This window comes from Leopardus geoffroyi, chromosome A1, assembly GCF_018350155.1.
Source record: "Leopardus geoffroyi isolate Oge1 chromosome A1, O.geoffroyi_Oge1_pat1.0, whole genome shotgun sequence".
NCBI classification, from domain to species: domain Eukaryota; kingdom Metazoa; phylum Chordata; class Mammalia; order Carnivora; family Felidae; genus Leopardus; species Leopardus geoffroyi.
This window is the reverse complement of record NC_059326.1, coordinates 107598346-107608113: the sequence shown is the minus strand read 5'-3', so window position 1 is coordinate 107608113 and position 9768 is coordinate 107598346. Positions and strand designations below refer to the sequence as shown.

Sequence of the window (9768 nt, the reverse complement as noted above, 5' to 3'; positions counted from 1 at the left end):
GGCAGAAAAAATAATCCATTGCTGGAAGAAAGACAAGAGAGCTATATACGGAGAATGTCATAATAAAGCAGAGAAAGTACAAGGGACAACCTGGGAAAATAGATTTTGTTTTTAATTTAAAAAAAATTTTTTAATTTATTTTTGAGACAGAGAGAGACAGAACATGAGCAGGGGAGGGGCAGAGAGAAAGGGAGACACAGAATCCAAAGCAGGCTCCAGGCTCTGAGCTGTCAGCACAGAGCCCCATGTGGGGCTTGAACTCACAGAGTGTGAGATCATGACCTGAGGTGGTCAGACGCTCAACTAACTGAGCCACTCAGGCACTCCTGGGAAAATAGATTCTTAAGAAGAGAATAGAAGGATGGGCTTCAAACTACATTTGTTATGATTAACAAGTCAAAGACAGAGAATGTGGGTACAGATGCAGAAAGGATGGTAATAAATCTGTTGGCCAGAAGACGAGGAAACTCCCATTTGAAATTTTCTATTTAATTTTAGATTATTGAAATGAAGTTACTAGCTAGATTGAGTAAAAATGGAGTCCTAGAAATCTGAGTAGAGAAAATATGATGGGATTAATTACTAGTGTTGATTGATCATTTGTCTTCAAAAATCAATAGTGAAAGTAGTCAACAGGTTTCTGTAATTTTCTCTACTTTAGTCATTAATATGATAAAGAAATGTAGACAACAGACTGTTGGGTTCAATCAGAGGGGAAAAGTTACAGGGTAAGGAGAAAGAATAAACCAGATACTAAAGTCATTACTGACTCAAGATAGTGAGCTGGAGTTCAACACAGAATAGCAAGAAGTAGTATTAGCTGGTGGCAAAGACTTTTGCAACAAGCTTTAACTGAATGATGTTTTCAAAGTGTGCAGGAGGAGAAATGGTTTGAACATAGCACGCAGACTGAAGTGTACAACAACCTTAACTTTACAACCTTAAAATCGTAACATATGAGGAAAAGCAACCTCCACTTGAAAAAGGTGAAAAGGAAGTTGTGTCCTCAAGGAATACTCTGATTACAGTTAGGGCAAGATAATCAATATGTCATTAGGGGAAGTTGAGATATTGCAGAATTACCTGCAGATCCATCCTCAGCTGCAACAAGACAGAAGTCTTAGGAAGACTGGGGGTGGAAGACTGGTTTGAATAATGATTTGTAGAGAGCCATACAAAAGTGGTTTGTCTGGGTATTGAGGGATAACCTGGGATATCTGGCTAAATGTCAATGGTTCTCCAAGTGATGACTGAGTAGCAGAAAATGTTCTGTGTTAGGGTTAAAGTAGATAAAATGGAAAAATATCTGGGTAAAAAGGAGGCTTAAAGAATTCATCACAGGGAGAAAATCATACTAGGGTGTCAAATGTACTGAGCTCAGTATGAATTACACATTTATAAAGGATTGCAAATGATAGTTCGCCCTCCAGAGAACTAGTGTATTTATAAAACACTGTGTTTTTAAAAATACCTTTTCCTCTTTTATTCTCTCCGGTAATTTTACATGCGTATTTCCATTTGGTAGTAAATTAGCTTCCCGAAGAATGCATAGACGATCAATGTATTTCGTTAGAGAGGATGTCCAGGGCGTGAAACAGATCTATTAGAAATCCCAAGGCTTACATGTATATTAGAAGAATCAATCAAGGAAAAAATGCTCTCCCTCGGTTTTTTAAATTAATTAATTAATTTTTTTTGTTTCTTCTTAAAAGGCATAAGCTTATGAGAAGCCTTAACAACCAAATGTGATTGATGTCTAGTTTGGGGAACAGCAAATTTTTCAGCTGTATGTGGAGGCACACTAGGACAAACTGCCCCTAAATAAATCAGGATTGCTTTCTACAGTTATATATGTACCTGTGTAATAATTTGTTGTAGAATTTATAGTCCATAACTCCAAGTAGCTAAGGCCATCTGTTCTACAGGAGAATTTTTATTCCTCAGAAACAAACCCAGAATTTGTAACCCCAAAATAGTAAAGTGTATATTAGGATATCAGAAACTTGGAAAACATAAGGTTAATGTGATAAGCTATTATTGTTATAAATTTGTAAGTAATTGATAAAGTCTGTATCTCAGTTTACTTCTTTAAAGATTTCAGTTGATAGAACCAAAGAAAGTGTATTAAATCCTACTAATAGCTAACAGTGAAAATACACTGCTTTACCATGGTTTCTTTTCTCCATACTACTTCCCCATATTATTTAGTAATGCAAAATAGTAGTCAAACGCCTGTTAATCTACTCTACTAGGTTAGGCATAACATATAGAAGTATCTGCCTTCTTGACTTCAAATGATCTTATACGAGCGAAGAAAAAAAAAAATCCACTAAATAGTTATTGAGTCTTTATGCCAGGCATTCATTATATCATTTAATCTTCACTATGTGAGGTTAATATTATTACAACATTCTTGTTCTACAGATAAAGGGGAAATATTTTTGAAGAAGGCTATCAAAGTTTTAGAATGTATACTTGTGCTTATTTTTTATTTTTATTTTTTTATTTAAAAAAAGTTTTTTTATGTTTATTTTTGAGAGAGAGGAAGAGACAGAGCATGAGTAGGGGAGAGGCAGAGAGAGAGGGAGACAGAAACCGAAGCAGGCTCCAGGCTCTGAGCTGTCAGCGCGGAGCCCGTCACGGGGCTCAAACTCACGAATTGAGAGATCAGGACCTGAGCTGAAGTCAGACACTCAGCAGACTGAGCCACCCAGGTGCCCCTACTTGTGCTTAATTTTTTAAAAGTCAGGCAGATACCAGGTAACCCCTTAGGAACTCCCCACTCATCCAACAAAATGCAGTTGCAGAATAAATTAACTGCAAATTATCAGGAATTCATCACCCATTTTCTCAATTTTTATTAAAACAACTGTGGTAGTCACTGATTAATGTCAATAGAAGGTATGGCCAGAAACATTCTGAATGGTTTCACAAATGAATACAGATCTAAATTAACATTGTGAACACATCCTTCAAAAATTGTGCCTTTCGCCCTATCCTGAAACACTCTAGATTTAAAATAAATGATCTTCTGTCCTAATCATGTAGCAAGCTATTTCCCATTCTCAAGTACACTTTTTTGATTCAAAGGAATGAGGTGGCCAGCCCAGGAGTGAAAAATCCATTTGTATCTGGTTTTATACTGTAATGTGGAATTCAAGTCTCATCAGCAGTTTGACATTTGGCTGCTTGAGTGTCCACCATTTTGCTAAATGCACTCTTTAGTCATCAAGATATTCAGGAAGACTTAAAAAAATCTATTTTTCCTATTGACATTTAACTTCTTTTGGACAGTTCATAATAATCACCAAATAAGGTAAGTGTATTATTTTATTAACTTTCTTTAATAAGCCTGCCTAAAGTTTATACAAAACCATAAACAAGGTTAGATGTTTTAGAGCTAGTTGCATTAATAATAATAATTTTAAAAAGCTGACTAGTTAATTGTTTAAAAAGAGGGAAAAAATGCAATGTACCAATTCCAGTTGTTTTTCCTGTGCTTTAAATATATTTAAGGTAAGATTCCTAAAAATTACAAACTATTCCCTTAAACTTCTTGCATTAATAAAAACATTAAAATTATAAACTTTATTTTTTAGATAAAGTGGGTTTAAACTTTTTCCATTAAAAGAGAATCTTTAAAATATTTAGAAAAGTTTCACCAATATTCTGGAAATCACTATAAAAACTATTCTATGGATATGGATGTGAAGAAATTCTAAGGTAAGATATTTCTTTTTTATAATGATGCTAAAATATGACTTTAGTTTACTTGAAAGGTGAAATATTGGTTGACAACTGCTTTGAAGTTTAAAGTATGAGGCTTAAATTAATTGTGTATTTTTTGTATTTACCCTGCACATTAGTCTTAGTTAAGAAAAATTATACACAACTCTGACATTTCAATAACCTTAAATAAGGTAAATTAATTTATTTTAAGAATTTTTACTTTATATCAGTACATTGAACTTTTAGAAAGGCAGTATTATAGATTTTTTCCCCCATGGAAAGTGAAATATATCTTAAATTATAAATACTGATAAGCAAAGCAAATTTTAGAAAAAGAAACACAGGGGCACCTGGGTTGCTCAGTTGTTTAAGTGACTCTTGATTTGAGCTCAGGTCAAGATCTTGTGGTTGTTGTATTTAACCCCATGTTGGACTCTGTGTGGAGCTGAGTGTGGAGCCTGCTTAAGATTCTCTCTCTGTCCCCTCTCCCCTGCTTGCACTCTATCTCTAAAATAAAAATTTTTTAAAAATTAAAAAATTCAGAAAAGAAACACAATATGGAATATATCAGGTACAGAAGGCCTCTAGAATTTTCAAAAATTATCACATTCAAAAACATTCAGGCATTACTAGTCACGATTTCATTTACACTGTATGATCTGTTGGCTATTTGTTAAACATTATGGTATGGTTCAGAGTGTTCCACTCTGGTCACATAAGAAATGTTTTACAAAGAATGCTAAGTCAGCATTTTAATAGTTCTTAGTAATGTTAATGCCTGGCAGCAACACCTTGGGAAACAGCAACATATGTACATACATTTTAAAAGAGCAAATTCAAGTGTTACAGCTCTTTTAGAATTTGTCTAGCAGGTTTTCCGGTCTTTACCAGAAGACCCCCTCCAAAAATAAATAAATAAATAAATAAATAAATAAATAAATAAATAAATAAATAAATAAAATAAAATAAAAGAGGAAATTCAGGTCCGTCTGTGGAGTTCACTGACAGTTTCCTTAGTTTATTATCAAGTCACAGGTGTATCATTTTTAATTTGTTTGGTGGAAAATAAAGGCTAGCTATTTAAAACTTAGAAAACTACCTTATGACCCTTAAAATCTCCTTGTTTTTCTTTTGGAACCCATTAAGAAACTTCCAGAAAGCAACTTAAGAAGAGCCATGAACAAGGCCAGTTAGGTACTGTGACTTTATTCCTTAAGAATTAGTTTGAGTGATGTTTCTGGTTTAGATTCTTCGAGACATATAATTACAGTGTGGAGGTTCCTCAAAAAAATTAAAAATAGAACCACTCTATGATGTAGCAATTGCACAACTACGTATTTATCCAAAGGATACAAAAATGCTGATTCAAAGAGGCACACGAACCCCAATGTTTACAGAGCACTATCGACAATAGCCAAATTATGGAAAGAACCCAAATGTCCATCAACTGATGAATGGACAAAGAAGATGTGGTATATATATTCAATAGAATATTACTCAGCAATGAAAAAGAATGGAATCTTGCCATTTGCAACAACGTGGATGGAGCTAGACTGTATTACACTAAGTAAGTTAGTCGGAGAAAGACAAATATCATATGATTTCACTCATTTGTGGAAGATACAAAACAGATGAACATAAGGGAAGAGAAACAAAAATAATATGAAAATAGAGAGGGAGACAACCATGAGAAACTCTTACATACAGAGAACAAACTGAGGGTTGCTGGTGGAGTGTTGGTTGGAGGGGAAGGTCTGTAGGGGTGAGGGGCACTAAGGAAGACACTGATTGGGATGAGCATGGGTGTTACATGTAAGTGATGCATCACTATATTCTATTCCTGAAAAAATATATACATATATTTTTATCATAAATAAATAAATAAATAAATAAACAAACAAACTTTAAAGAAAAATAAGCAGACATTTGAAAATTGAAAAAATTACATTTTTCTCTATTTTCTCTATTTTAACATTCTATGTTATAATTGTTTTTCTGATCATACCAGAGATACATGTTATAAATAGAAAAATCAGAAATTACAAAGAATAAACATAACATATATTAATGAAACTAAATATGTTAAATAAAATATACTAAATGTAATAAAAATAACACTGCCCATCTTCCTTTAACACAGAGATAGTGTGAAAATTTTTATTTATTAATTAAAGATCCTTGCTTAAATGTCACTGCTTTGTAGCCATAGCATTTTTCTTACCAAGGACAAACTTATTCTCCCTATTTTTCTAGATACGATTTCAGAGGAACAGGAAAAGGTGGCAGAGCAATGCAGAAGACCATTCCCACAGAAAACATGTCACTCAGCATGAAACTAGTTACAGGAGGGAAGTCACGATATCAAAAAAAAAAAAAAAAAAAATCCCATGTTTCCTTTCCAGCCTGTGAAAGCATCCTAGCAAAACTGTAAACATGTAAATTCTCCAAATGGTTTTGTATTTCTTTATTCTTGCTCTAGTAAGAAGACTTGAATTGAAACCCATGGCCATTTCTTCCATGATCCCTTGATCCATATACATTCTTTTACATTTATGGAGAACACCGGATACTCTGATTTTATTACAGTTTAATGCTTTGAATTTGAAATGATGCCTTATGTGACTCTCCAAAATGTGACAAGAAATTTGATATTAAGAAAAGTTGTAGGAAAAGTGAAGAGGAAGTTAAAGAGTTGTTTTTGAATACAGTGATAACTCAGGAAATGAATTTTCTGAGATTAAAGTTTCCTTTGAATGATGAGATTCATTGTTAACACACTAAACCAGTAAATCAAACGCAACAGAGTTGTCCAAATATGTGACTTGTGGCAACTTCCTTCTGCTTTGCCTCAACTGAAAATAAACTGTGAATAGCCTTGGACAAGAAAATAAAGTTGAAATATTTGTTTTCTTGGTAACAGCCTCTTCTTTTTTCTATTGGAGTCCCACTATCATCTTATTTTCCTCACTCTCACTAACATGATGCATAGAGATAGAATTTGATAGAACCACTTATGTTTATTCATTTATCTACTGATTATATTTCAGTGTAATTTTCCCCACTTTATATATTAAATTAAAGGAATCTAGAGTTCGCATATTAGGTCTTTTATCTCTACTTGTAGACTGAGACTTTTTATCTATGTTGCAATAATTTTTAATTAACAGATAGGGAGTTAATAAATGAGAGAGATCCAGGGGCAAGTAGCAATTCTAAAATCATGTGTGGCCTGCTCAAATGTGCTTTCCTAAAGATAAGAAAAATCTAGTTTTTCAGGGTGGTTCCATTTTCCACTGATGCAAAGACCCAGTCTTAGACTATGGTGCTAGAAGGCCATTTTGGGGAACCTCCAGCACCATTTTCTACCATGTGCTTCCGTGAAGACTTGGATCTCTCACTAATGACTGTGATGTCTCCCCCAGGACACCCCATCCCTCCAGACCTCCACGCTACTTTAGTTTGGCATCCCTGGCATGTGGAAGGCTCCTAATAACTCTTCTTAACTTCTCCTGCTTCAGACGTTCCCAGATACGTATGTGATACCTTTCCGAATATCTGGGTCTGAAGATGTACTTATTTTAACCCTCTGCCCCTTGTCCCCATGCCTAAGCCTATTTATTTATCTAACTCAAAGTATCCCCAAGAGGCCAGGTAGGCATTCCTACATTCTTGGGTTATAATGGCATCTTTTTTCTGTATTTTTATTGTTAAATAAGCAATGGGGTGTGGTATTTAAGTTAGGCCAGGCATATATATCATAGACATCTGGGGTGACTGGGAGGCTCAGTCGGTTGGGCATCCGACTTTGGCTCAGGTCATGATCTCACAGCTGGTGAGTTTGAGCCCCGCATCAGGCTCTGTGCTGAGAGCTCAGAGCCTGGAGCCTGCTTTGGATTCTGTCTCCTTCTCTCTCTGCCCCTCCCCCCACCCTGCTTCAAAAACAATATTAAAAAAATATCATAGACATCCAATAACAGTAACAAACTGTGTAAGACTTTTATAATATTTAACTTACACTGCACCTTGTATATGCAGATAAAATTCACTTTATTTTGCCAGTAAACATTCTGGTGACTTCTCCCTGAGCCACTACCTTCCTGTTAGTGAGGACAAACACCAATCTATAACTAGTCCAAGCTTAGTTTGGCCTATTAATTTAAAAGTAACTTAACACACCAGTGTTCAGACTCTTTTACATAAAAATTCTTGGATTCTCTGAGAATTTTCTTCACCGACACTACAGGATGGTTTGAGAGAGGTACAGAAGGTCCTAAGCCCTGCTTATGATACCCTTAGCATTCTCTGGTTTTGGGGATGAGGGTTCACTTGGATGTGCTTCTCCTGCTGGACAATCGTCCTCCAATCCTAATCTGGGCTCACTGTTTTAGTCAGGTCTTGGTAGTCGTCAGTCTCAGTTCCCATTGGGGCCATAGACACTTCTGAATTCTGCCTGGGGTTTCCAATGGCCCCACAGAGGTCCATCCTGTCACCATCATCGCACCTCATTCTAATTCATCAACACTCAAGTGTAAGTGCCACAGCCAGACTCTCAGCTGCTTCTGGGTCACATCTGTGTGTGATGGGAAGTCTCTACTTATGCCCAATCTCTCTGTTTTGCTTGATGTGGCCGTGACCCGGCCTGGAACAGCAGCAGCCTGTGATAAAGCCTTTTTTCCAGGGACTTCAAGACCGTGTGTGTGGTGGGGGTGTGTATGTGTGTGGTGTGTGGTGTGTGTGTGGTGTATGAGTGTATTATATGAGTGTATGTGGTATGAGTGTGAGGTACGTGTGGATGTGTGGTATCTGGTGTGTGCATGGTGTGTGTGTGGGCATGTGGTGTGTTTAGTGTGTGGTAAGTCGTCTTCACTTATCTAACACATCTCTTCCTCTCTGGGCCAAAATCTGGATCATGGGCATTTGAGACAGGAGTTCATGTTCCTTGTTCTTTCTCTTTTTCTTTCTCTGCCATAACCACAAGAGTGTTCTTTCCTAATTTCCTCTGCTTTGCTTGCCTACCATATCTTCTGACATACCAAATCAAGAAATTAAAGAATTTTAAACAATTCCTTTACAGTAAACTAGTCTATTTGCAAGATTCTGTTTTTGAATGTTAGAAGTCAAATGATGCCTTTGTCTTTTATTAAGACAAGGATGTCTAATAGACATTCAGATGAATGGGTGCTTCTTGTGGTCATGTGCTCTTTAAAGATAAAAGAAAAAATACATCAGTAATACTCATAAATTTTCTCCCTTTTCAACTATGATCCTGACCTTCAGGGCTTAGTCCTTTATTACTGTAGTGGGGTTTCCCTTTCTGTAGATGAAACAGAACACCTTTATCTATCTATCTATCTATCCATCTATCTATCTATCTATCTATCTATCTATCTTCCTTTCTTTTCTTTTCTTTTCCTTTTTCTTTCCTTTCCTTTCCTTTTGAAAGCAAGAGCACGAGTGGGGGAAAGAGGCCGAGGCGGGGGGGGGGGGCAGGGAGAGACAGAGACAGAGAGAGAGAGAGAGAGAGAGAGAGAGAGAGAGAGAGAATATAAATCTTTAACAGGCTCCATGGTCAGTGCAGGGCCTGACGCAGGGCTCAATCCCTGGGATCATGACCTGAGCCAAAATCAAGGGTTGTATGCTCAACTGACTAAGCAACCCAGGCACCCCAGAACACCTTCATCTTTTAAAGTGATGTGAAAATAGAGTTGTTTGTAGGAAAAACATTTGGATAGGAGACCTGGAGGCTAGATAAATAATCTTTAGGTTACCCTCAGTCTAAAATTCTATTTCTGTGATTCTGAGAATCAGAAATTCTCTATCCCATTTCTATCCTTCAACTGTGTGAAACTGTGTTCCATTTTATTTTGGCTCAGTCCTTGCTCCCATACAATCTATATCAATACAATGGCCAAAATGACTATTCTGGATGTAAATCAGATCATGGCTACTCTGGTCAAAACTCTCAAATGACTTCCCATTGCACTTATAATAAAGCCAAAAATTGTACCATGGCACATAGAGCTTGCAGGTGTTCTAGTA

The 9768-nt window shown here is 36.1% G+C and overlaps 1 non-coding gene across 1 annotated transcript; it reads left to right on the top strand.

The window, feature by feature from the left end:
* Window positions 1-4567: 4567 nt before the first annotated feature.
* LOC123582020 lies at window positions 4568-4629 on the top strand. Its single transcript, XR_006704152.1, has one exon. It is a non-coding gene; the product is annotated as a U7 small nuclear RNA (small nuclear RNA).
* Window positions 4630-9768: the final 5139 nt, after the last annotated feature.